Below are 23,190 nucleotides of genomic sequence, written 5' to 3'. Positions count from 1 at the left end.
ATGGCGTGGGTCCCTTGGGCCAGGACTGCTGGGGTGGGCTTGGTGTCTTGAGGTCCTCAGAGTTACTGTCCTATTTCGCTCTGAAGTTTGAAAAAGGCTATGTCTTCATAATTTTGTCTGCTCACTGACCCAATTATTTGCTCACAACTTATAAAGAACAAGGCCCCTAGCCTCATCTTTCTCACTTGATCAAAATGTAAGGTTCCTTGAGAGGTCAGGCAGCTTAAGACAAGTGGAGAACTCTTCACACTTCCTGTTAGCCTTTTTGGTTAAAGGGAAGTGTAGGTTAACAAAAATGATTCCTAAATCTGATCTAATTTTTAATACCATGATTAACATTCAGTTGGATATCCATTTCTGCACATGTTTCTTATTTGGGTTTGTTTTCCCTGTGTTCCCCTGCCTCTCCATCTCTCTGGCACTGAGGACACACCAGGCTTGTATCGTTGTGCAGCAGCTGCAGCGGGGCCCTATGGACGAGCGGCCGTGGTCACCAGCCACAGCTCTCAGCAGCCCTGGCAAGGCCTCTGTGGATGGGGGCTTATACTCTAATCTCAGGTCTGATGCCGAGGTTCTGTGTGACTGGATAAATGTTTTCCTCCCCCATAATAGTATACACTTTAATACTTAACTTTTTGCATCTTCTACTGTTCCATACACTTCAGGTATAACCCTTGTTGCTGCCTATGTTATAGCCTGTCTCATATAGCTTATGTAATCCTAAAGTTAAGCAAGCATGACTTGTGGGTCACAGTCATAAAGCAGCTTAATTTTTTTCTTCTAGTGTCCCTTGAAAATGGTCTGTGGGACAAATTGTTTTCCTACTTTTGGGTGAACTCAATTGGATGCCAAGACTTTTATGGACACTCTTGGGTGTCAAAACACAGCCTCAATATGTTTGTCCAAAGTGATAACCAAAACTTTTAACTTAAAATTATGGCTCCTTCCTTTTTCAGTTTGATCCTGATGCAAACAGGAAACCTGCAGGTGGGGAATGAAAGCGTGGTCACTTCCTGCTTTTTTTCCTGTTGTTTTCTACTTGGGTTCATTGCCAGCCACTGTACCTGTGCCTGCAGTTGAGTCACTTTTTTCTGACTCCTCTGAGATTAGATCAGGAGGAGGGAATAGAGAAGGCATCAAGGAAATTGTCACTTGTCTGATCCTGCTGTGATTAGGTTGATACTTCCTCTTGTGGGTCACTTTCAAGAGTCAGAAAACTCACCCTCATTACTGGACGTGTGTACCCTGCATTTCTCTCAGTGGGGGTCAAACTCATTTCTGTTTTGTCTGGTTCTTTGTTTTTCCTTGGCCCAAGGAACCTGACAGTACCCTTAGCTTTCCCGTGCTGAGGCATCCTTGTCTTACCAATTTCGCTCTTAGAAAGGACCCCAAATAACCCTAAACATTTCTTAAGAGGAATCTGTAGCACCAGAGAAAGCACTCATGCATTTTCTTACCCTTGATAAACCCTAGGGGAAGGTGATGGTTTATTCCCAACCAAGCAGTTCTTCCTTTGCTCTGGTCTCTGCCCACTAGTCCGCTCAACTCTTGCTCTTTAGAACAATTAGGTAGGATTCAGACACAAGCCCACTGTGCCTCTTAATATATTAAACTTATCGAGTGGTCCCCTCAAACCTCACTTTGTGGACTAGAGGTTAGGAAATGGGGCTCACAGCTCAGGTCTCTTTGAACAAATCTTCCTTAGTCACCCACTCCTGCCCTTTTATACACTTCACGTGCTACTGTCTGCCCTTGTGTAGGCGTTACCTTCTCATGTGTGCTTAGTCGCTCAGTTGTGTCTGACTCTTTGTGACCCCATGGACTGCAGCCTCTTGCCTCCTGCCAGGCTTCTCTGTCCATGGTGATTCTCCAGGCAAGAATACCGGGGTGGGTTGCCATGCCCTCCTCCAGGGGATCTTCTGCACCCAGAAATTGAACCGGGGTCTCCTGCGTTGCAGGCAGTTTCTTTACCACCCGATCTACCAGGGAAGTGTTGTCTTCTCATGTCTCAGCTCAAATACCATCTCCTCAATGTGAACTTCCCTGACCATCGTGTCTAAAGGGCTCATTGCCTTAGACATCTCCATCATATTACGTATTTTTTTTTTACTGCATTGTAAAGTGATCTTGTCTATTCATCTGTTGTGTCCCACACCATAAGGAGAACTCTAAGAAACTGGGGACTATGTCTCAATGATTGCTGTCTTCCAGTGGCTAGAAAAGTGTCTCTGTGGTAATTGTACAACCCATAATTAGCGATCTGCTGCTGCTGCTAAGTTGCTTCGGTCGTGTCCAACTCTGTGCGACCCCATAGACGGCAGCCCACCAGGCTTCCCCGTCCCTAGGATTCTCTAGGCAAGAATACTGGAGTGGGTTGCCATTTCCTTCTCCGAATTAGTGATCAATAGATAATTTATTGAATGAATGAATAAAGGTCAAGAGTTAGTCTCTGGGAGGCGTCTCAAGGCAGGACTTGAATGAGGTCACAGTCTAAGTGGAGTCTAGGAAGCACTGCGCTATGTTTTTATCTGCATTCTCTGAGAAGAACTGCTGCTGCTGCTAAGTCGCTTCAGTCGTGTCCGACTCTGTGCGACCCCATAGACGGCAGCCCACCAGGCTCCGCCGTCCCTGGGATTCTCCAGGCAAGAATACTGGAGTGGGTTGCCATTTCCTTCTCCAGTGCATGAAAGGGAAAAGTGAAAGTGAAGTCGCTCAGTCGTGTCCAACTCTTAGTGACCCCATGGACTGTAGCCTACCAGGCTCCTCCGTCCATGGGATTTTCCAGGCAAGAGTACTGGAGTGGGGTGCCATTGCCTTCTCTGAGAAGAAAGATGGGGGTAAATGCATAGAGCAGTTATTCTCTTGGACTTTCCTGGGCATCTGGCAGCCTGGGTTCTCTTTCTGGCTCCTTTAAGACTCGACAGTTATGGACCATTCTACTTGGTACAGGGACATAAACTTTTGCAGATAACTTAAGGGTTCACAGACCTCCTGAAGAGGTAAAAGGACCCTTAAAAATTTATGGAGAGATGAAGAACCTCACTGCAACACCGGCAGATAGGCGTTAAATAAGATAATGCATGATGCACTTTTAAATAACTAGGACAAGTGTCTGATGAGAGAGGGTGCCTTTGGGGAGAGAAGGTGTCTGAAGAATTCCTAAAAAACAAAATCTTTTTTACCAGTATCCCTGCCTGGCGGTTGCTATGGACGCTTGCCTTCTCCAATCATCGAGCGGCTTGCTAAGCTGTGCGGTGCTGCGTGGTTGCTGTGGCAACGAATGGTAACAGCTCCGCTACCAGACGGCGCTGGAGGAGAGCCCGCTGTTTGGAGCCGGATGGGGAAGCCCTTGCTGCAGCGTCTGTGAGTTGGACGCGGGGTCTTGGTGGGGAACGGGGCGCGGAATTGACAGAGGGTGGAGGTCACCGGGGTCGAAGGCTCTCGCACTGGTCGTGGGGACGCAAAATGAGGGGTATGAGGACTGGCTGGGGCGTCCCCTCGTGTTCCAGCTCTTTGTCCCACGGGTTCCCTAAGCTTTCCAGATCCCGTCTCTCCCCAGCCTCCTCACGCTCTTTCTCCTCACCCCCTCTCCCCTCAGTAGTGGAGCCTCCAGTTTCTGTTGGTTCCCCAGACTACCTGTGTGGATGAGGAGCAGACATCAGCCTGAAGGACAGAGTTCTAAGTTCACCTTGCTTCTAACTTCTAATTAGCTCGGCCTTGGGCAAGTCATTTTCTTTATTTCCTTACGGGAAAATGGAGTGCCGTACCCCCTCCTCCCTTATTCTCAGGATGACTCTGAGGATCAAATGCACTCCTGGTATACCTTGATGTGATTTACCTGTGTGGTCTCATTGCATAGCTGCACCTGTGAAATGACTAATGATTAACCGCCCTTTACAGTTCAGCAGTCTGGGTTCATAGAGTATGACTTAACCACCTGGTGTCCCGTTCTCTACGTGTCCTCACCTGTTTTACCTTAGATTTCTTGCTCCCTGCCTCTATAGGGTCCTGGCCTTTTCTCTTCAGAATACTTCAACCAGTATGTGTTTTATCTAGATGATTCTTCCTCACTCTCCTTTGCTTTACTCCTTAAAGTAATTGAGATCCTACTTAATGTTTAGTAGTAACAGATGTTTTGCCGGAAAAAAATGTAACGTTAAGACAGGATTTGTTCTCTTGATGAGCTTATTTAGTGGAGTCATGTTTTACTACTGTATTAGGTTGGGTATGTCAAGGTCAAAGTTGAAGGCAAAGCCCTGGTTGCTGCACTTGGGCTTTCTCGAGTTGCCATGAGCAACGGCTACTCTCTAGTTGAGGTACGTGGGCTTCTCATTGCGGTGGCTTCTTCTGTTGCAGAGCATCGGCTCTAGATGCACAGGCTTGAGTAATTGTGGGCTTAGCTACTCAAGGGCATGTGGGATCTTCCCTGACCAGAGATCGAACCGGTGTCCCACGCACTGGCAGGCGGATTCTTAACTGCTGGACCACCAAGGAAGTCCCTGTTCCATTATGCCTGTTCTTCTAAATTTTGCTGTAGCCCTCATTTCATTCTTCAGTTTCTTCCTTGAGAACATTGAGGAGGCTGTTGCCATTCATGTGGCTACCTGGACATCACTCTGCTTGGTGGACTGCTAAAGCCTTAGAATCATTCATGCGTCCTTCTGGGCTCTTCCCAGTCTGCACTGGACTGACTGTTGAGCATTGATTGATGAAATGGACACAAGTATTCTCAGGATTAACTACCATCTCACCTCGTTCTACAGCCCATTGACTAAACAACAAAGACAATCAACCGGCTATTATAAAGGTTTTTTTTTGTCTTTTTATTTAGCTGAATATGAATAACTTGAATTTCCATCATCCCCATTAATATAACTCTTTTGAAGTCTCGTTGTAGAGATTGTGCTTGCCCTGCATAGGCATCAACAGTTCATATTATCAGTCTTTTAAAACTTTGTCTTATGGGAAAATAATGTTTACCACTTTGTTGTAATTTACATTTGCTGGCTTACTAGTGAGATAAAGCAGTTAATGATTATTTACTACTGATAATTGATCTTCTGTGGGTTGCTACTCTTTTATCTTTGCCCAATTTAAATCTGACTGTCCTTTTTATATTGATTTGTCGGAGTATTTTACATACGCTTGGTATTGATACTTTGACATATTGCTACTATATTGAGATATAATTTAAATTAATATTTTATCCTAGTGTGTTCTTAGCTGTTTAAAAAATGACAAATTTATTATGCATAATTTACATACTGTAAAATTCATCTCTATTCTTCCAGTTTTATTGAGATATAATTGACATACTGTGTAAGTTTAAGCTGTACAGCATAATGATTTGACCTATATTCAGGATGAAATGATTATCAAAATAAGTTTAGTTATTATCTAATATAGATACAAAATTAGAGAAATAAAAATAATTTTACTTGTGATGAGAACTCTTAGGGTTTATTTTCTTAACAACTTTCATGTATAACATACAGCAGAGTTAATTGTCTATATCATGTACATTACATTCCTGGTACTTATTTATCTTATAACTGGAAGTTTGTACTTTTTCACTGCCTTCATCCGGTTCCCTCTCCCTCAACCCCTTACTACTGGTAGCCTGATCTCTTTTTCGATGAGTTTGCTTGTTTTTGAAGTATAGTTGATCTCCAACACTGTTTGTTCCTGTTACACAACATCATGATTGACTATTTCTATGTCTTTAAAAATGATCACCACAATAAATCTAGTTAACTGTCATCACTCAAGGATATATAATTATTGAATGTGTTCCCCACACTGTACATTTAATACCCATGACTCACTTATTTTGCAGCTGAAAATTTGTACCTCTTAATATCCATCACCTATTGCTCTTTTCCCTTCACCTCCTCCCCTCTGGCAACCACCAGAAAAAACCATACAGTTTGTTCTCTGTGTCTATGACTATCTCTGTTTTGTTATGTTTATTCATTTATTTTTTAGATTTCACATATAAGTGATTACTTATAGTATTGTCTTTCTGATTTATTTCACTTAGCACAATACCCTCCAGATCCATCCATGTTGTGACAAATGGCAAGATTTCATTCTTTTTTATGGCTGAGTAATATTCCACTGTGTACATATACCACATCTTCTTTATCCATTTTTCTATTGGTGGACATTGGGTTGCTTCCATATATTGGCTATTGTAATAATGCTGCAGTGAACATTGAGGTGCGTGTGTCTTTTCTAATTAGTGTTTTTGTTTTCTTTGGATAAATACCAAGGAGTGGAATTGCTAAGCTACATTGTAGTTCTAGTTTTAGTTTTTTGAGGAATCTCCACACTGTTTTCCATAGTGGCTGCATCAACTTACATTCCCAACAACAGTGCAGAAGGGTTTCCTTTCCTCCACATCCTCACCAAAACTTATTTGTTGTCTTTTGGATGATAGCTCTTCTGAGAGGTGTGAGGTGATATCTCATTGTGGTTTCGATTTGCATTTCTCTGATTAGTGATCTTGAGCATCTTTTCGTGTACCTGTCGATCATCTATAAAGAGCCTAGAAATGAATCTATACTTATATGGGCAATTAATCTACGAACAAAGCTAGTGGAGGTGATGGAATTCCAGTTGAGCTATTTCAAGTCCTGAAAGATGATGCTGTGAAAGTGCTGCACTCAATATGCCAGCAAATGTGGAAAACTCAGCAGTGGCCACAGGACTGGAAAAGGTCAGTTTTCGTTCCAGTCCCAAAGAAAGGCAATGCCAAAGAATGCTCAAACTACCGCACAATTGCACTCATCTCACATGCTAGTAAAGTAATGCTCAAAATTCTCCAAGCCAGGCTTCAGCAATATGTGAACCATGAACTTCCAGATGTTCAAGCTGGTTTTAGAAAAGGCAGAGGAACCAGAGATCAAATTGCCAACATCTGCTGGATTATCAAAAAAGCAAGAGAGTTCCAGAAAAACATCTATTTCTGCTTATTGACTATGCCAAAGGCTTTGACTGTGTGGATCACAATAAACTGTGGAAAATTCTGAAAGAGATGGGAATACCAGACCACCTGACCTGCCTCTTGAGAAACCTGTATGCAGGTCAGGAAGCAATAGTTAGAACTGGACATGGAACAACAGACTGGTTCCAAATAGGAAAAGGAGAACGTCAAGGCTGTATATTGTCACCCTGCTTATTTCACTTATATGCAGAGTACATCATGAGAAACGCTGGGCTGGAAGAAACACAAGCTGGAATCAAGATTGCCGGGAGAAATATCAATAACCTCAGATATGCAGATGACACCACCCTTATGGCAGAGAGTGAAGAAGAACTAAAGAGCCTCTTACGAAAGTGAAAGAGGAGAGTGAAAAAGTTGGCTTAAAGCTCAACATTCAGAAAACTAAGATCATGGCATCTGGTTCCATCACTTCATGGAAAATAGATGGGGAAACAGTGTCAGACTTTATTTTTTGGGGCTCCAAAATCACTGCTGATGGTGATTGCAGCCATGAAATTAAAAGACGCTTACTCCTTGGAAGGAAGGTTATGACCAATGTAGATAGCATATTTAAAAGCAAAGACATTACTTTGCCAACCAAAGTCCATCTAGTCCAGGCTATGGTTTTTCCAGTGGTCATGTATGGATGTGAGAGTTGGACGGTGAAGAAAGCTGAGCTCTGAAGAATTGATGCTTTTGAACTGTGGTGTTGGAGAAGACTCTTGAGAGTCCCTTGGACTGCAAGGAGATCTAATCGATCCATCCTAAAGGAGATCAGTCCTGGGTGTTCATTGGAAGGACTGATGTTGAAGCTGAAACTCCAATACTTTGGCCACCTCATGCGAAGAGTTGACTCATTGGAAAAGACCCTGGTGCTGGGTAGGATTGGAGGCGGGAGGAGAAGGGGACGACAGAAGATGAGATGGTTGGATGGCATCACTGACTCAATGGACATGGGTTTGGGTAGACTCCGGGAGCTGGTGATGGACAGAGAGGCCTGGCGTGCTCCGGTTCATGGGGTCGCAAAGAGTCAGACACAACTGAGCGACTGAACTGAACTGAACTGAAGCTATGACAAAGGAGACAAAAATATATCATGGGGAAAAGACAGCTCCTTCAGTAAACAGTGTTCAGAAAACTGGACAGCTATATCCAAAAGAATCAAACTGGACTACCCTCTCATACTATGCACAGAAATGAAATCAAAATGGATTAAAGACTGAAATGTAAGACCTGTAACCATAAAACTTCTAGAAGAAAACATAAGCAGTATGCTCTTTGACAATGATCTTAGAAATATTTTTTGGCCATGTCTCCTCAGGCAAGGGAAACAAAAGCAGAAATAAACAAATGGAAATACTTCAATCTAAAAAGTTTTTGCACAGTGAAGGAAACTGACAAAAGGCCACTTACAGACTGGGAGAAGATATTTTCAAATGCTATATCTGATAAGAGATTAATATTAAAATATACAAAGAACTCATACAACTCAACATCAAAAAAACAAGAGACCTGACTAAAAATGGGCAGAGGATCTGAATAGACCCTTTTCCAAAATTTATTCCTTTTAGATGTAGATGTACAGTTCTGTGGGTTTTGAAAGATTATTATGTATCCATGTAAATGTATAGTATGATTCTGTTAACTCAGAAAGTTCTTTTGTTGCTGGTTGCAGTCATTCCCAGAAAAGTCTTTGTATCAATATATGTTATTATAATTTTTGGATAGCTACCTGGGTATACGATTACTAGGCTCTATGGTAAGTATATGTTTAATTTTATAAGAAACTGTTTTCCAAATTAAGTATACCATTTTGCATTTCTACCAGCATAGTATGAAAGTGTCATCTGCTCCACATCCATGACATCTAGTGACAGTCTTGTTCGTTTTAATCATTTTTGTAGATGTGCAGTGGTTTCTCATTCTGTTTCAAATTTGGATTTCCGTGATGCCTAATGATGTTGAACAACATGAGTTTATCGATTATTTTATCTCTTCTTTGGTGAAGTTTGTGTTCATATCTTTTACTCATGTCTTATTCACATGTCTTCTTATTGAGTTGCCTTTTGGAGTCAAAAGTTTTAAATTTTGATGAAATCCAATTTACTATTTTTTCTGTTGTGTATTATGTTATCTAAAATTCTTCACCTAACCCAAAGTAACACAGATTTCCTTCTCTGTTTTCCTCTTGAAATTTTATAGATATAGTTTTACATTTTATTTCATGTTTTATATATAAGCAAATTTAGAATTATTTGGGGGAAGGCCCAACAATCCCTCTGGCTTATGTGGGAGAGTGATTCATTTGATCACATAGGAGAGGGGAAGTTATTATCTATTATTAATTAGTTCTATAGTTTTACAAGCTTCACAATAGCTTTGAGAATGTTTTTACATGTTAACATCAAAAACTATTTAGAAGAGGAAAACTCATCAAGTGTGAGAGAACCCCATAGCCTATGAGTGAGTACTGAAGCTATGTTTAAACTGGTAAACTGGGATCTGCATAGAGTAGAGATGCTTGACTCTGGATTTATGTTAATCGGTTTGTTTGTTGTTTGTTTTGAGGTGAAAGTTTTTCAGGGAGGAAACACACTCCATAGACAGAGTGTGGGCCATCTCAGAAGGCAAGAGAGGCATTAGAGGCACTAGGTTATGGGGTTGTCAATTTTTATAGGGGTGGGTAGTTTCATAGGCTAATGAGTGGGAGGAGTATTCCAGCTCTTCTGGAGAAAGGATGGGGACTTCCAGGAACTGGGCCACTGCCCAGTTTTTGACTTTTATGGCCATGGTGCCTGTGGGTGTGTCATTGAGCATGCTAAATGTGTTTGAGTGAGTGTATACTGAGACTCAAAGTCTAGTGGAAGATACCTGGTCTGCCATCCTGGACCTTGTTGTCTCTACTCAGTTTGTTGTACCCTCAGGCTATGTCATTCTTTTAAAGGTTGTACCCTGCCCACTTTCCTGCTTCATTCTCCCTTCAGAGATTTTACTCCCATAATCTTTTGGGAAACAGAAAATCAACAGTCTTCTGTAGCTGCTTCAGTGCTGAGTAGTCACTGAAGTGCTGCGACGACAATGCCTGTCAGGGAGTAAGCATCTCTGGATGCCTGATCTAGGGGCCCCAGGGGCAGGATGACTTCTTGTTTTGAGTTGGTACGGGCTGGAATCCTCCCATATGGTTCTAGTTGTTATCTTGTGTTTATGTTTAGTTTAGATTTTATGTTTATTTTCATCTTTTGGGGAACAGTGTTCATAGCTTTTAACTGATCCCCAGTGGGATTTGAATCTCGAAGGTTAAAGATCACTGGTTTTGGACAGCACATTTCAGAGTGCGGGGCACAGTGACACGCTCCATCACAGTTGCTGTGGTTAAAAGTGAGTAAGCAGCTGTTTCCGAGGGCAGTTTCTTTCTTTCACATATTTTCTCCCAAGATCTATTTCCTCATTAACACTTGCAAAGGAGCTTAGCATTTGGCTGCACTTCATATAAAATGTCTTGCAAGGGGAAGCCAGGCTTGAAATAAGGCAAAAATCATTGTAGGATCATGACTAGAAGGATTCAAGTTGGACAGAGCATAAGTGAGGAACTGACATATCGCATAATGCCTCTACTGCAATTTAACTTGAAGAGCTGTGCAGTCAGTCTTTTTACATCTTTGAGGATTTAAAGTGCTTTAGTTCTCTGATTTTTTAAGAGTCATATTTATCTGTTACAGTGGTAGGGATGGAGAGAGGGCTTTTTAAAAGTGTTTCATGTGTGACTGAAAGACTTGTCAGAAAGTATATGGTATTGTTTAAGTGGTGATCTTCATCTTAAAATGAATACCAAAAAGTCAACTCATCTTACTTTGAGGAAAAATTAATGTGACATGACTAATAAAGAAATCTCATGTAATTTCACTGTCAGTTCATAAATGTCTCCTGAATTTTATTTTTAAATGGCATCTCCTTGCTTCAATAGGCTATCTAAAATGTCCTAAATATAAGGTTGCTCTATTAACATTATGATCTCACAGCATTTATCTCTTTTTATTTTTTTAAACTACTCTTATAAACCCAAGTTAAAAAACTTCGCCCCTAATTTTGTGTTCTGTACAACTATGTTATTGATGCTTGTTTTTATTATAAACAATCCACTAGGTTTGCGGCAATGACTTTGAAAAATCCTTAGTTAAAATAAATTTCAAGGTTAAGCTATTTTTATTCATGCCTGGAAACAATCACCAATACTTGTGGCTTTTAGAATAATAACAGTGTGGTAAGCATATTTCAAAACCAAGAAGGCTGAAATTTGTGTTTATGAAAGCCAAAAAATTAGTCTTGCAATACTTTGAAATGTCCCAGGTAATTAATTATAGGTGATGTGTATTATATGAAACCTCAAAGATTTTAGCAGGAGGTAAAAAACAGGAGCCTTAGGTATTTCATTTCTGATATAATCCCTGTCACTCTCAGAAGGAATTAAAGTTTAATAAAAAGGAGTAATAGAGAAATGTAATCCAAGAATACTAATTAATAACTTTAGCACCACCAGAATGAGATTCTGTAATAAATAGTAGACTGCCAGTTGCTAAATCATGAAATATTGCAGAGAGGAAAAAGGCAACACTCTTTCACTATATGGGTTGTTATGTTGAAACTGTTAGTGGTAGGGAAGTTTTGTACTTGTTAATCATTTGTGTTTTTGCATCGCTATTTGTAATTACAATTAAACAGATGGTTCCTAAAAAGATTGTGTGCTCTTAGCAATTAAAATCATGTCAGGCAGCTTTTCCTCTTCCCCAACATACAATTAAACTGAATAGAATCACACATCCTGTGGATTCCTCTGAGTAGAGGTTCTGTGCAGATTCAAGTAGATGAGCATTCTCTTCCCCAGCCCTGACATTTTAAACCCTGCAAGTTGAGAACACTGAAGCTGGCAGAGAACTTCCAAACTTGGGTTTTAGAAAGTAGTTAGCCCTCTGCTTTCTTCCCAAGTCCTATTCTTTCCATATGGGGATTAGTAGAATTTGTTTTTAAGTGGGATCTTTGGAACAATCTAACAACCATTGGATACATTGTTTCTTATATGGCTTTCTAAATTCTGAGAGCTCAGCTAGCTGGTGAAATTTCTCAAGGGCACAGGAAAATTTGTCTTTTTTTCTTTGTCAGACAACTAATGTTGACTTTTGCTTGTGAAAAAAAATTCTTTAGTTGCAGAGTTTTTAATCTAAAGAATATAGAATTTACTTTGGGTTCTAGGGAAAACAAATTCTATCTTAGGTTTCTGTTACAACAAATTGACTTCAGGAGATTTTTCAACAAGGACTCAGCACCCCATGAAATATTTCGCTCACTGATATATGGCTTTGCGGCTAGTGTCCCTTCCTTGAACCAGACCTCAGCAGTGTTAATGGGTCTCTCCCAGAGCGGTGAAATTGGAGCCTGTGGTGATTTGCTCACAGGTGAAACCTTGGAAATGAGTGTTTTGTTTGCATGAGCATAGATAGGCCCAAGTATCCGTCTAATGATTTTTAGGTACAGGCTTTTGTGTCCACAAGTAAGCAGTTATTTACTGGTATAATTAACCATCTGCACGTTATTATGAGAGTGCAGCTGGCTAATTATGCCTGGCGCTCTTAGGGCAGGTTAAACTTCTCATCTGCATAAAAAGTGGATTTTCAGCAAAGGACACTGACCTTTACAAATGAGTCCCTAAATTTAACTAGTTCAGTTTGAGGTCACCACTCATGGGTTTGTTTTGTTTTGTTTAGAAGAGAAATTTATATACGGGTAATGATTTTTCTATTTGGTAAGTAATGAATACAGAGCCATAGGACAGACTTCTGTTATTATGAGTCAGGCACAAATGATATCCCTGCTGAGTTCAAATTATTTTGGTTTCTCACTTTGGAAAAGTTGTACATTAGTATGGATTTACAAGTATTAATGAACTTGTTTGAATGACAACTTGGATCATTCATTGAGACTTCAAATGGAATGATTTGTGTATTAACCATTTCAAAATCATTTTCAGCAATAGTTGTTCATTTTTCTTGTAACTTATTGGATGGATTGTTTGAGAGAACAGCAGAATGCTGGAGAGCAGAATCTAAAATATCAGGGTAGGTTAAAGTTGCAGTCAATAAAGCAGAAATAGATATTTTTCTGGAACTCTCTTGCTTTTTTGATGATCCAGTGGATGTTGGCAATTTGATCTCTGGTTCCTCTGCCTTTTCTAAAACCAGCTTGAACATCTGGAAGTTCACGGTTCATGTATTGCTGAAGCCTGACTTGGAGAATTTTGAGTATTACTTTACTAGCATGTGAGATGAGTGCAATTGTGCGGTAGTTTGAGCATTCTTTGGCATTGCCTTTCTTTGGGATTGGAATGAAAACTGACCTTTTCCAGTCCTGTGGCCACTGCTGAGTTTTCCAAATTTGCTGGCATATTGAGTGCAGCACTTCCACAGTATAGGATTTGAAATGGCTCAACTGGAATTCCATCACCTTCGCTACCTTTGTTCATAGTGATGCTTCCTAAGGCCCACTTGACGTTTTGCATTCCAGGATGTCTGTCTGGCTCTAGGTGAGTGATCACACCATCGTGATTATCTGGGTTGTGAAGATCTCTTTTGTATAGTTCTTCTGTGTATTCTTGCCACCTCTTTTTAATATCTTCTGCTTCTGTTATCTTCTACATTCTGCTTCTATCTTCTACTGTCTGTAGTTTCTGTTAGTTTTGCGCATGGTGTCTTGTTTTCTTGTGTGAAGGCTTGTTTTTGTTCTTCATTGTCCTTGAAACATTATTTGTAGGGATTTTAATTTTTTAGGGTTGGTAGGATGGTGCCTTCCTCCATAGGAGATTTGTATTTGCTTCTGCCAGGCACCTCAGGATTTGTTAGTTTGGGAGGACCCTGAACCTAGCTCATGACTTGAAGTTCTGTGCACAACTTAAGTGATAGGACCTGGGCTGCAAATTTGAGTCAGAAGTGACCCCACCTTTTCGGATATTTTCCCCCCTTGTTTTTCTTTTCTATTCTCTTTCTCTCTTTAGCACCATGATAGATTTTATTGTGGCTTTCTGGGGATGGTGATGGAGTCGTCAGTTTTCATTGTGGGCCCTAAGCTAAGGTGAAAAAGATCTCCCATTATACTTCCCATCTTGAGTGGAGTCTGATCATTGTTTCCTATGTCATCGCCCAGCAAGGTCACCAAAACCAAAGCCCAGATTTTTCTGGATTAGCAAATGCCCTAGGGCAAAAGTGGCTATGAGTTCTAGTGCTTTGCTTACTTCTCTGGTGTTTGATTTCCTTTAGATTTTGGTCTGGAAATTGTTGACTATATTGAAAACTCTTTAATACTTTTAAGGAGATTAAAAATTTTTTAAAGGATTCCCTCATAACTCAGTCAGTGAACAATCTGCCTGCAATGCAGGAGACCTGGGTTTGATTCTTGAGTCAGGAAGATCCCCTGGAGAAAGAATTTTTAGTTGTGTTCACATGACTTGTTGGTTCACCTGTTACCTACTGTTACTGGAAATGAAGGTCCTGTTTAGTTTTAGAAGAAAGTTTATAGTTGTTCTTATTAGAGATATAGGCTGGATACAGATATTTTTCATACTGTTAATGGGAATCAATCTGGTCAAGCCCTTTGAAAGCACCATGCTCAGAATTTTCTAGTCAATATTTAACAGTGTGATAACTGAAAGAAGAAAAATGGCCCTGTTATATGCTAGACAGCTCAAATATAGTGTTTTAGTTTGTAACCAATCTCTGTCATTGGTTTTCATTACTGAATTCTGTTATGACAGCCATCCAGTATGAATTAAAAGAATTCCATTTGACATTTTAATAAAAGGTGGACATGCAGCATTTAACAAGTAGCTGCTTGTGAAGGGTGTATGAGACAGTGATCGGTGTTGAAAGCACTCTGTTGAGTAGGGTCAGGCAGGCTTGCTGTTCACTTACTTCTGGGGTTCGCCATATCCTTAATGGCCAGTGGAGATTGTTGAAAGCATTGGCCCCTTTCTTCACTCATGTTTGTTGGAACCATGGAAGGGTCACTGAGTAAATCCAGATTTGCTCTTATGTGAATGGCTGGCTTTTATTAAAGAGACTCTGTGAAGGGAAATCTGATTCCCAGGCATTATTTTTGTCAGAGAATTTGGTTAACAAATAAGACCACTTTTAAATAATGTTGCAAATAACTCTAAGTTGTTAGTACTTGGATAAAATGATGTAAAATGTATCAATTTTCTGTAAAGGATTTTTCTGTGGAGCCCCCTATAGACTTTCATCCTTCAAAGCGTGAAAATGAAATAATTTTAGTTCTTTCTTATGGATTCACACATTCTGGATGACCAGAATATTTGGATCCATGTGAGCTTCTGCAGAGACCTTGTTACATGCCAGTCATATTCTAATGTGGGCTTGGTAAGAGCAGAATAATTTATATATGGAATTCCTGTCCTGGGTTTTATAACCCCATATCTGATGATTTTTCATGATTTCCAGATTTCTAGGCATCCTGAAGAGTACATCTGATGGTACAAGTGAATTAATCTATATATTATATGTAAATACAAAATGTATAAACTTACTCTCTCTTATCTTAATAGAAGTGAGGCATTTTCTACTGGTTTTGGAAATAAAACTCATGCCTTTGCATAGTAGTTATTTATAAATCATCCTTCTAATTGCCAGGAGTAGTTTTCAGGTAAATGTATAAGCCATAAAAATATAACAGTTATCACTAGAGAGTGTCATATTTCAAGTGACAGACTCTTACTTCAAATTTCAGTACTGCTTAAACAAAATAAGAAATTTATTAGTTTGTGTAGTTGGGACACTAAGACACTAGGATGGCTCATAAGATCAAATGACGAGTTGTAGATATCAGGGCCTCAAAGTTTAGAACTGCTTTCAATATGATTATGATTCACTTATATTTATCTTTGTTCCCGCCTGTCATCCATCCATCCTGCTGACATTTCTGCTTTTATCTACATGGCATTGTCCTGCAGAAAACCTTCTCCATGTAGTGGGGAAGATGCCTGCTGATATCTTTAAATTCATTTTCAGCCCAGAAGGTCCAAAGAAAGAACTTCTCTTTCCCAGTGTTCAACTATCACTCAAGAGAAGATTCCAGTTGGCATTATTAGGGTCACATTGCTCACACTCAGGAACAATCAGAGCATAGGAGAACAGGTTACTGTGATTGGCCGGATCTGCCTATGCCTCTGGACAGGGCAGTGGGTTCTTATAGAAGGAGCAAGAATGGGAGGGGGAAATTAATACTGGACAACTCAAATCCTTTGCAAAAATAGATTGTTAAAAAGCATTAAATACTGTTAAACAGTATTCCTAACTGAGTATGCATTCTTGAATCCAAGTAACATAAGCAGATTTGAGAAAATGATCCACTAAACCCGTTATAGTATCATATGAGAAGATATTTTCTCATGTTAGAAAAATTCTATAGATCAGAGGAATTGATACAGCACATTGGAGGAGAGAACAACTGAATTAGGGATTTTTTTTTGTTAGGAAAAGAAATTAATATACCCAAGATTTTCCTTTGCTTAGTTAGAATTCTTTCACAAAGAAATCATTAAGAGATCATAGACGGTAGCTTATTTTTAAATTATTTTTTATTTTTGCTAAACCAGCAGGAGTGCCATTTCATCTGTTATTATTAAAATAAGTCTTCATTGGTGTAATGGTTAGATCCAAAAAAGAGATTTTAGTTATCATTAAGTGGTAATTTCAGTATCTCTTCTTCACTGCAACAAGTTCATAAATAAATATGCGTTTGTTTATGAATTTTCTACAGTGAAAATAATATGATTGCCTAGCATTCATAAGCATATAAAATAGATTACTTTTGAGTGATGTGCATTTGTATGTGAATTGAAACAAATTCTCCAAACGAACATTCGTCATGTGTTTCATGAAACCAAAGGCATTTAGAAACCAAAGGCATTCTCACTATGCTTTTGCAAGCCTACTGGTTTTTAGACTCTAGTGGTAACAGAATCAATGGCATATAAATTAGCAGTTATTTTATTTTGCTGCTGCTGCTGCTAAGTCGCTTCACTTGTGTCCGACTCTGTGCAACCCCATAGACGGCAGCCCACCAGGCTCTGCTGTCCCTGGGATTCTCCAGGCAAGAACACTGGAGTGGGTTGCCATTTCAGTAAAGCAAAATTGGATTTAAAATAGCTTCTCTGCCATGTTTAAATTAGTATATTTGACAAAATGAACAGGTCTATCAAAAACTGCTTTTACATGTTATGGTCTGGAAACATAACTCTCAAGTTGTTTATGCTATAGTAATACATTACATTAATTAATTGAAGAAAGTAGGGAAAACCACTAGACCATTCAGGTATGACCTAAATCAAATCCCTTACAACTATACAGTGGAAGTGACAAATCGATTAAAGGGAATAGATCTCATAGAGTGCCTGAAGAACTATGGACAGAAGTTCATGACGTTGTACAGGAGGCAAGGATCAAGACCATATCCAAGAAAAGGAAATGCAAAAAGGCAAAATGTTGTTTGAGGAGGGCTTACAAATAGCTATGAAAAGAAGAGAAGTGAAAGGCGAAGGAGAAAACGAAAGATATACCCATTTGAATGCAGAGTTCCAAAGAATAGCAAAGAGAGATAAGAAAGCTTTCTTTAGTGATCAGTGCAAAGAAATAGAGAAAAACAATAGAATGGGAAAGAATAGAGATCTCTTCAAAAAAAATTAGAGATACCAAGGGAACATTTCAAGCAGAGATGGGCACAATAAAGGACAGAAATGGTATGGACCTAAGAGAAGCAGAAGATATTAAGAAGAGGTGGCAAGAATACACAGAAGAACTGTACAAAAAAGATCTTCACGACCCAGATAATCACGATGGTGTGATCACTCACCTAGAGCCAGACATCCTGGAATGTGAAGTCAAGTGGGCCTTAGGAAGCATCACTATGAACAAAGCTAGTGGAGGTGATGGAATTCCAGTTGAGCTATTTCAAATCCTAAAAGATGATGCTGTGAAAGTGATGCAGTCAATATGCCAGCAAGTATGGAAAACTCAGCAGTGGGCACAGGACTGGAAAAGGTCAGTTTTCATTCCAATCCCAAAGAAAGGCAATGCTAAAGAATGCACAAACTACCGCACAATTGCACTCATCTCACACGCTAGTATGGAGAAGGCAATGGCACCCCACTCCAGTACTCTTGCCTGGAAAATCCCATGGATGAAGGAGCCTGGTAGGCTACAGTCCATGGGGGTTGCTAAGAATCAGACACGACTGAGCGACTTCACTTTCACTTTTCCCTTCCATGCACTGGAGAAGGAAATGGCAACCCACTCCAGTATTCTTGCCTGGGAGAATCCCAGGGACGGCACAGCCTTGTGGGCTGCCGTCTATGGGGTTACACAGAGTCGGACACGACTGAAGCGACTTAGCAGCACACGCTAGTAAAGTAATGCTCAAAATTCTCCAAGCCAGGCTTCAACAGCACATGAACCATGAACTTCCAGATGTTCAAGCTGGTTTTAGAAAAGGCAGAGGAACCAGAGATCAAATTGCCAACATCCGCTGGATTATCGAAAAAGCAAGAGATTTTCAGAAAAACATCTATTTCTGCTTTATTGATTATGCCAAAGCCTTTGACTGTGTGGATCACAATAAACTGTGGAAAATTCTGAAGGAGATGGGAATACCAGACCACCTGACGTGCCTCTTGAGAAACCTGTATGCAGATCAGGAAGCAACAGTTAGAACTGGACATGGAACAACAGACTGGTTCCAAATAGGAAAAGGAGAACGTCAAGGCTGTATATTGTCACCCTGCTTATTTCACTTATATGCAGAGTACATCATGAGAAACGCTGGGCTAGAGGAAGCACAGGCTGGAATCAAGATTGCTGGGAGAAATATCAATAACCTCGATATGCAGATGACACCACCCTTATGGCAGAAAGTGAAGAAGAACTAAAGACCCTTTTGATGAAAGTGAAAGAGGATAGTGAAAAAGTTGGCTTAAAGCTCAACATTCAGAAAACTAAGATCATGGCATCCAGTCCCATCACTTCATGGCAAATAAATGGGGAAACAGTGGAAAGAGTGGGTGACTTTATTTTGGGGGGCTCAAAAATCACTGCAGATGGAGATTGCAACCATGAAATTAAAAGACGCTTACTCCTTGGAAGGAAAGTTATGACCAACCTAGACAGCATATTAAAAAGCAGAGACATTACTTTGTCAATAAAGGTCCATCTAGTCAAGGCTATGGTTGTTCCAGTAGTCATGTATGGATATGAGAGTTGGACTCTAAAGAAAGCTGAGTGTTGAAGAATTGATGCTTTTGAACTGTGGTGTTGGAGAAGACTCTTGAGAGTCCCTTGGACTGCAAAGAGATCCAACCAGTCCATCCTAAAGGAAATCAGCCCTGGGTGTTCATTGGAAGGACTGATGTTGAAGCTGAAACTCCAATACTTTGGCCACTTGATGCAAAGAGCTGACTCATTGGAAAAGACCTTGATGCTGGGAAAGATTGAGGGCAGGAGGAGAAGGGGACAACAGAGGATGAGATGGCTGGATGGTATCACCGACTTGATGGACATGGGTTTGGGTAAACTCCGGGAATTGGTGATGGACAGGGAGGCCTGGCGTGCTGCGGTTCATGGGGTCGCAAAGAATAGGACACAACTGAGCGACTGAACTGAACTGATGCAGATGACACCACCCTTATGGCAGAAAGCGAAGAAGAACTAAAGAGCCTCTTGATGAAAGTGAAAGAGGAGAGTGAAAAAGCTGGCTTAAAACTCAACATTCAGAAAACTAAGATTATGGCATCTGGTCCCATCACTTCATGGCAAATAGATAGGGAAACAGATAAAACCATGAGAGACTTCGTTTTTTGGGGCTCCAAAATCACTGAAGATGGTGACTGCAGCCATGAAATTAAAAGATGCTTGCTTCTTGGAAGAAAAGGTATTACAAACCTAGACAGCATATTAAAAAGCAGAGACATTACTTTGCCAACAAAGGTCCGTCTAGTCAAAGCTATGGTTTTTCCAGTAGTCATGTATGGATGTGAGAGTTATACTATAAAGAAAGCTGAGCGCTGAAGAATTAATGCTTTTGAACTGTAGTGCTGGAGAAGACTCTTGAGAGTCCCTTGGACTGCAAGCAGATCCAACCAGTCCATCCTAAAGGAAATCAGTCCTGAATATTCATTGGAAAGACTGATGTTGAAGCTGAAACTCCAATTCTTTGGCCACCTGATATGAAGAACTGACTCATTTGAAAAGACCTTGATGCTAGGAAAAATGAAGGTAGGTGGAGAAGAGGACGACAGAGGATGAGATGTTTGGATGGCATCATCGACTCAATGAACATAAGTTTGAGTAAACTCCAGGAGTTGGTGATGGACAGGGAGGCCTGGCATGCTGCAGTCCATGGGGCCACAAAGAGTTGGACACGATTAAATGACTGAACTGAAGTGAACTGATCTTTGAGAAAGAAAACATCATAAATGCTTCTGCTGCTGCTGCTGCTAAGTCGCTTCAGTTGTGTCCGACTCTGTGTGACCCCATAGATGGCAGCCCACCAGGCTCCCCCGTCCCTGGGATTCTCCAGGCAAGAACACTGTAGTGGGTTGCCATTTCCTCCTCCAATGCATGAAAGTGAAAAGTGAAAGTGAAGTCGCTCAGTCGTGTCCGACTCTTAGCGACCCCATGGACTGCAGCCTACCAGGATCCTCCGCCCATGGGATTTTCCAGGCAAGAGTACTGGAGTGGAGTGCCATTGCCTTCTTCAACTGCCTATTAATCATTAAAGAAATATTTATTGATTCTATGCCTGGCACTGTTAATGTATTAAGCATATATACTAGTGGTGAGCAGAATGGTTGAGGTGTCTGAACTTGCTCTCTGGTGAAGGCAGATGTAAAAATCTAGTTACACAGACAATTTATTCATTATATGAGAAGTGCAATTACTATGGGAACATACAACATGGGACCTTCATGGTCATCAGGGAAGGCTTTATAGAGGCAGTGATGTTTCAGCTGAGACCTGTAGAGTGAGTCTATACAGGGGAAAGGGTGTAGATTGGGAGGAGAGAGTTTCAGATGTTTTTACCCCTAAGTAACCCTATAGTTGGATCAGTGGAAATGGAGAAGCCTGAGAACCTAATCAAAATGGGGACAGAGGGTACCAGTAGGGCTAATGGACTTGGAATAAGAGGCTGGGTATTCCAGAGATGAGAACAGTGCATTTCACCATGTCATCTGAGGGTGTCTGTGATAAGTGAGTCTCATAATGCAGATCCATACATTGATCAAGACTCTTTCTGAAAGACAAAGGCCCGTCTAGTCAAAGCTGTGTTTTTTTCAGTAGTCACGTATGGATGTGAGAGTTGGACCGTAAAGAAGACTGAGTGCTGAAGAATTGATGCTTTGAACTGTGGTGTTGGAGAAGACTCTTGAGAGTCCCTTGGATTGCAAGGAGATCAAACCAGTCAACCCTAAAGGAAATCAGTCCTGAATGTTCATTGGAAGGACTGATGCTGAAGCTGAAGCTCCAATACTTCGGCCACCTGATGCTAAGAGCCAACTCATTAGTAAATACCCTGATGCTGGGAAGGATTGAAGGCAAAGAAGAAAAGGGGATGACAGAGGACGAGATCATCACTGACTCAACAGACATGAGTTTGAGCAAGCTCCGGGAGTTGGTGATGGACAGGGAAGTCTAGCGTGCTGCAATCCTTGGGGTCGCAAAGAGTCAGACACAACTGAGCGACTGAACAACAAAGCTCTGAGAGTCTCAATTTTAATATACATGTTTAAAAATTTTTGCTTTTTGGGGTTCTTAAAGTGAGAAGGTGCTAGAAAAACATGCCTTTGGCTGCCTGATAGACAAAAATGTTTACTTTCAGGCAGTAAAATTCTACAAGTAGCCAGCTATTCAGTGTTAGCACACTAAGTATGCATCTCAGCTAACGGTAATTGTGTCTCAACTTTTACCTGAAATGAGACAATCAAGATGTCAAGATGTCAGCTCTGTATATCTTAGATAAGTGGCATGAGTGGGATATACAGGTAATTTCAGATCTGAGCCTCTAAGTAGACTTCTACTTGTCCTGGGCACTATTTGTATTGTGCTTATTTTATATTTTATCCTCAAAGTTTCAAAAAAGTTGGCATATTGGAAAATTCTTTAGGCCTGGGTTAGCGTTTCTCCCCTTATACTGTCTACACTCAGTGAATGAGGATTTCTGCTTCTAAGAATGGTAGACTAGGTAATACAGGCCCACCCTCCTGCTGAGGGTGACTGGAAAAAGTGGATAGATTATACACAAAGGCCTGCTTCAAGGCACTAGAAGGTTAACAAATAGTGAAGTTATCAAGCCACGTCCAAGGGCAACAGCAACCCAGGGACTATCCTTTTATAATAAACCAGTGATCTAGTAAGTAAAATGTTTCTCTGAGTTCTGAGGGCCACTGTAGCAAACTAGTTGAACCTGAGGCTGGGGTTGTGGAAACTTCTGATTTACAGCCAGTGGGTCAGAAGCACACACGCTGGGCTTGCGACTAGTGTCTGAAGTGTGGGGGCAGTCTATAGGACTAACACTTAACCTGTGGAATTTGATGCCATCTCTGTGTAGATAAATTACTTGCTATTGTGGGGAACACCCCTCCTGCCCCCGCCACACCACACATACAAACACACATGCATGTTGGAATTGGTGACCAGAACAAAATACAAAATACATCTCTCTTTTTCTTTTCTTCAGCCTGGTCAAATAAGAGATTCTTTCTGAAATTTGTCTCTCTCTTATCCGCCTAGGCTATAAGCCACACATCCTGCAGAGACAGATTGTTTTCAGGATGTATTTCAGGGGAAAAGAGCAAAGCCCAATATGAAACCTATGAAATTGAAGAAATCCAATTTAAAAGAGATCCTACACATAAGAAACCAAGAATCATAGCGGCTTTAGAAACAGAAGAAAACCAGAAGAAACAGCAGGATTAAAATATGAAAATTAATCCTTTTACTACAAGTGCCTAGAGAACCCCTCACTGGTAACAATTCATGTTGCATTTACTTCAGCATTTTCTGCAATTTTTTTCTCTGATATTTTCCTGCTAAAATGGTACTTTGGGGTAAAGAAATATTTATCAACATCTCAGAGTATGTAATGGCCCCTGTCCT

At 40.5% G+C, this 23,190-nt stretch overlaps 1 protein-coding gene across 1 annotated transcript in view; it reads left to right on the top strand.

Moving 5' to 3' along the window:
• Positions 1-3,277: 3,277 nt before the first annotated feature.
• Positions 3,278-23,190, top strand: part of HYDIN (HYDIN axonemal central pair apparatus protein) — a 339,593-nt gene continuing 319,680 nt past the window's right edge. The window contains exon 1 of the mRNA XM_081512491.1: positions 3,278-3,363. The gene's annotated coding sequence lies outside the window, so the exon portion shown is untranslated. The remainder of the gene's footprint in view (positions 3,364-23,190) is intronic.

Source organism: Giraffa tippelskirchi, chromosome 7, assembly GCF_054371585.1.
Source record: "Giraffa tippelskirchi isolate mGirTip1 chromosome 7, T2T-mGirTip1v1.2.pri, whole genome shotgun sequence".
NCBI lineage: Eukaryota > Metazoa > Chordata > Mammalia > Artiodactyla > Giraffidae > Giraffa > Giraffa tippelskirchi.
The sequence above is the reverse complement of the archived record's forward strand: the minus strand, read 5'-3'. Positions and strand labels throughout refer to the sequence as shown.